Below are 6,000 nucleotides of genomic sequence, written 5' to 3'. Positions count from 1 at the left end.
CGCATACTACCATCTTTCTTCTTTACTAGCAAAACCGGCGCTCCCCAAGGTGAAACACTTGGTCTAACAAACTTCTTCTCAAGCAAGTCCTCCAACTGTTTCTTCAACTCAGATAACTCGGAAGCAGACATACGATAAGGTGCCATCGAGACCGGCTTCGTTCCAGGAACAAGATCAATAGAAAACACGACTTCTCTCTCTAGAGGTACATCAGGAATCTCATCTGGAAAAACTTCAGGAAATTCACACACCACCGGTAGCCTATCAATCACTGCTTGATTCTCAACAGATAAAGAAGCCATCAATGAAAACATCAAGATACCATCGCGTTCCAGTTGTTTCAGCTGCTTAGTAGACAAAAACTCTGCACCACTTTCCTCTTCGACGGAAGAGAAATGTACTGTCTTGCTAAAACAGTTGATGAGAACGTGGTTGTACTCTAACCAGTTCATACCCAGAATCACATCCATACCACTCAAGGGTAGACAAACTAAATCCATTTCAAAATCACGACCAAACATAGACAAAGGACATTTCAAACATACGAGAGAAGTAGTCACCTAACCCTTAGCTGGAGTTTCAACAACCATCTCTCCATTCATATCAGACAACTGAAGACCCAAAGCAGAAACACAATCAAAAGCAATAAGCAATGCGTAGCACCAGTATCAATAATAGCAACTAAAGGAGTATTATTAATATAGCAAGTACCTCTGATCAAACGATCCTCGTTCTCTGTCTGAGTCCCAGTCAAAGCAAAGACTCTACTAGTAGTCGGCGCCCTCTTAGGCTGAGTACACTGTGAACTAATGTGACCCTCTCCATTGCAATTAAAGCACACAATGTTCGTACGATTGCAATCAGCTACAATATGACCTTTCTTGCCACACTGGACACACTTCTTGATTTCCTCAGGGCAGACATTGCTTTTGTGACCTTTCCCACCACAATTGAAACACACAATCTCTGCAGCATCCTTCTTCTTAGGCCGCCTATCATCGACCATCTTCTGTTTTCCTTTATCAGCGGGGGCACTGTACGGCTTAGGACGACTCTGTTGTCCCTTGCCCTTCCTCTCATTCACTACCTTGTAGTGAGCCTTCGTATCCTCTTCATAGATCCTGCAACTATTAACCAAATCCGGAAAAACTCTCAGCTGTTGGTACCCAATCGCCCTCTTGATGTCGGGCCTCAAACCATTCTCGAACTTGATGCATCTCGAGAACTCAGCATTCTCAGCAGTATAGTGTGGGTAGAACTTTGACAGCTCCACGAACTTGGCAGCATATTCTGCCGCAGACATGTTTCCTTGCTTCAGCTCAAGGAATTCGATCTCCTTCTTGCCGCGAACATCTTCCGGAAAGTATCTCCTCAGGAACTCTCTCCTAAACACAGCCCAAGTCACAACAGCTCCCTCCTGCCCAAGGGTAGGCAGAAGAGCAACCCACCAGTCATCAGCTTCCTCGGCTAGCTGATGAGTACCAAACCGCACTTTCTGATCCTCAGTGCACTGCATAACCCGGAAAATCCTCTCAATCTCCTTAAGCCACGCCTGGGCTCCATCAGGGTCATAACGTCCTTTGAAAGTTGGAGGGTTCTTCTTCATGAACGTCTCCAACATCCTAGCTTCAGCATTCGTACCAGCATTTGCGTTAGGTTGTTGTCCCACAGCTTGGGCAACAGCTTGTAGAGCAGCAGCTAACGCAACATCGTTTCTTCCAGCCATTTCTGATATTCTACAAAAGTAGCAACAACAACATAAGATAGTAATATAAATATTACTAAGACTCGACACGACTCTCTAATTGACCGGACGGACTGACCTGCTCTGATACCAATTGTAACACCCCGTTTTCCCAATATACAAATTTCTTAAACATTTATCAGAGTAAAAACATAAACATGATATCACATAGAAACGTAATCCAAAAACAGTTAAATAATAACTTAACCTTCACATAATATCTTAACATAGCAGCGGAATATTAGTTCGGAAATCATAAATCAGTTTGGCACGTAGGCCCCATCAAAACAGTTCGTAATCCATAACATGATAAAAATAACATATTAATCACGTAAAAGAATGAAGCATGTATAACATTAAACCCCATCCTGTTACGTATCAGAGCGACCTAGACGACACAGTGAAGGCAAGGCCACTCACGACGGCAACTGCACACTAAGCACGATCATCTGCAAGTTACCCATACGAAGGGCAACATTTTCAAGCAGAAGGGGTGAGATTTCATAACAAAATAACATTAATCAATGTAATTGCGAATCATAAATTAACATCATAATCATTTCTTTAACAACATTGCATAATTGCTAAACAGTTATCACGTAATCATATATCCATTTATCATGAACGACATAACATAATTGAGAAACACTTATCACGTAATCACACATTCAATCATTATCAACAAGGCATCTTAATCATGAAAATGCGACAATGCTCTTAGACTCCTTATATGCATGTGGTACCAATCGTTATCATAAGTATTAATATACTTTAATCGTGCGAAGGACAAAGCTCCTATAAAACGTGCGGAGGACAAAGCTCCTAATATTTGTGGTGAGGACTAAGCTCAATGAGATGCTATGCATGGACTCTTATGAAGAAAATATCGTAATCAACATATCAACATGCATCCAATAATTTGGAGCTAAACTTCATCATATACCATATGCACTTAGTTAAATAACGGAAACAGCATAAACAAGTCACATAACAAGACGATATCATTATATCAATAGCACATCAATTGCATCATAATCAACTTTCATATCTTGCATGAATATACAATACATTAGTTCATGTTCAATTAATATCAACAAATCTTATACTACTCTACAGACTGCATTTAACGACATCACTAGGTCTCATTATCAGTTAGGGGTTCACTCTTGATCAACACGTGCGGCACAGATCGCACAAACACTCAAGCAACTTCATCCTGGTTGTGCTCGCGAGGCGAGAGTTCTTACTCGCCACGGCGAGTACCACTCAACTTCCAAACTAGTGTTGTTCTGGGTTCCCTCTGATCCTACATTCATTCCTAATCAATACTAGGTATGTTCAGGCACTCAAGGTCCAACTAAAAAGGTCGAAACACGAAATCTAACACACACTCTTCCTTAGCTCGCTATGGCGAGTAAGGTTGCTCGTAGTGGCGAGCGGTACCCAAGGAACTCGCGAGGCGAAGGGAAGGGGCTCGCGTGGCGAGCGATGAAGTTCATCACTCGCGAGGCGAGGATCATCACTCGCCAAGGCGAGCGATGAACAGAAGCTTGGGCAGAATAAGGGTTTTCTCGAAAACCCATCAATTAACATGGTTCAAAGCCTAATTTTGATTCCATAATCCATCCTAAACATGTTCTAAGGTCATAGGACGGTTTCTACATCAATCTAATCAAGTTTGACCGTTTGATCATCAATTTTTAGGGTTTTGACCTAATTCCAAAACTTTTCTAAATCAATCCTAACTTTGTCAATTAATCATCAGAATTACAGCAATTAACGTTATTGAATTATTAGTCTCACCCTTACCTTGTATGAAGAAATCGCAGCCCTCTCTCTTGGTTTCTCTTCTCTTGGCTTTTTCTCCCTTTTTCTCCAAAAACGTACGTACAACAATGTTTTTCTAAAACTAGGTCTAACCTTTTTATATCTCCTCTTAATTACTTATCTTATCTCACTTTCTTCCCTAAAACTATCTAAAATATCAAAACAGCCCTCAACTAAATATTTTATATTATTTTCAAATCTTTATTCTATTTAACAATAAAATAAATCCCTTAATCTTATCAAATCTTCCAAAACTCATAACTTATCACGTCATCAATCAAATCACCAAAATCATCGTAAATCATCAAAACATATCAAAATCATGCATATATTATATAATTATAATATAATCGCCTAAACTCGATTAAATAAACGATTAAACGAAAGTGGGCGTTACACATATGTCGGGGTGCGAAGGCTTAGGGCCCATGTTGATATTCCCAATTATTTTTTTATGATGTATGTGAATATATAAATATTTGGTTTTTGTTGTGTATCTATTGCAAATTTTACCGAAAGGCCCAACATATTGACATGATGAAGGGCTGAGCTGAAATCTGTTAATGTTTTTGCCCTTTTGACGCTATTTGCTATACATACCTCCGTATAGCACAAAGATTTCTATACACACCCTCCCTATAAAAAAAATGGTTGTTCTTAATAATGTGCCAAAACAGTTGTTATCAAATAAATTAATGGTATTTTTTGGGCCTTTTTTTTTCCTAAGAACGTGCCTCACTAATATTAAATATATTGGTGATGTTTATTATCCAAGAAATTGAGATAATTTTTATAAGAAAACATATTCTATTTTAGTTGAAAATGGACCTACTAGAGAAATTAATTTTAATCTTATCTTTCAAATATTCCAAAAAAAATAAATTATATCAACATAGTAATGTCAACTTTCTTGAATTGATTAAAAGGATTGCATAATTGAATTTGATAATGCAAGATCTTGCAAAACGCATTCATGATTATGAAACCGATGTGAGACACATTTGGGATCATGTGGCTTACTCAACTTTTTTGTTTCATTGTTATTTTTATCAATAGTGCATTTGACAAACAATGTTTCGTGGTGCTAAAATGTAATTCTACTTCGCATGCACTGTTCTCTACTTCTGCGGTATTTTATATTATTTTGGTGTATATAGAGTATTTGATTTATTTTCATATGTTGCCTAACAAAATATTTATGAGGTAGTGAAAAACAAAATGACGAGCTAATAAAACACAACAATGAGTTAAAAAAAAATATGATGTCTTAAGACCTGTAAAACTTTAGAAATGGCCATGATCCTAACTCGGATGAATACTTACTTAACCGAGACTGCAACAATTTTAAAGTTTTTTTTTTAACTTAATCACAATTCCAAATCCACTCTTATGTGTTTAGAATCTTCATAATGCTTTGATGCAAAGAAAATTAAGATAATGGTAAAGTGATGACTAGACATGCTTTACGATTAGGCTTGAACCAATATCACTTTTTTAGAATCTGCGTTATTCTTTCCATGCACTTTTTTATTCTTGTTCTCGTTTTAGAATGAAAAATTATTAACAAAATCTAAAAGAAAAGATTTTAAATAACACAATACAAACTCACTTGGATTCACCTGATGGTATTGCTTGGGACCTGAGAGTGTACGCTCCTCCTAAAAATCTTAGGTTCAATTCTCTCCGATGTCAATTTGGGTGAATTAAATTAGCTTGTTAAAGAAAAATAAACACAATTCAAACCTTTCATCCTTTATATATTTCAAATAAAAGTTGTAATGAATACGAGAGACAATGTCTCTATGAATATAGCTCATTTGATAAAGACAGTGCATAAGTAGAGGTCGAGATTCGAACATAGATTCATCACTTATTCACCTTAAGGGTAAATTTCTAGCAACTAAAACTACTTAAAGAAAATAAAGACAATAGTTAAGGTTCTAGTTTAATTGACGAAAAATGTCGAAATTACTATGTCAGACACGTGATTAAAATTCACACTCTCTCCTCAGTCGTGTGTGTTAATTTTCAATAATTATTGCTATTTCGTCTATAAAATATCTACATAATATTTACCATTTTCCTCTTGTATCCAATTTTCTAGTAGTATTTTTAATTTTTTTAACAGAATTTATTTTTTTATTTTTTTTATTTTTTTTTTGTCAAGTTGTTTAATGACTAGAGCTCACACAATTTAATTGTGGAGAAGTGAAGTATCCGAAGTTCGAACCCCGGCCTCTACATATAAAATGCAATATCCCTACCAACTGAGTTAAGCTCACGGGATAACAGAATTTATTTTATCTATTAAAAAAGAACCAACAAGCCTCTAGAAGAAAAAGAATTAAGAAAACAAAAGTATATAGCAAGCGAGAGGATGCAAAACACATGCCCAGGCCCAAACTAACCCCTAGCTAACTGTATAAATA

Source organism: Medicago truncatula, chromosome 3 (genome assembly GCF_003473485.1).
Source record: "Medicago truncatula cultivar Jemalong A17 chromosome 3, MtrunA17r5.0-ANR, whole genome shotgun sequence".
Taxonomy (NCBI): domain Eukaryota; kingdom Viridiplantae; phylum Streptophyta; class Magnoliopsida; order Fabales; family Fabaceae; genus Medicago; species Medicago truncatula.
Note: the sequence above shows the minus strand (reverse complement) of the source record.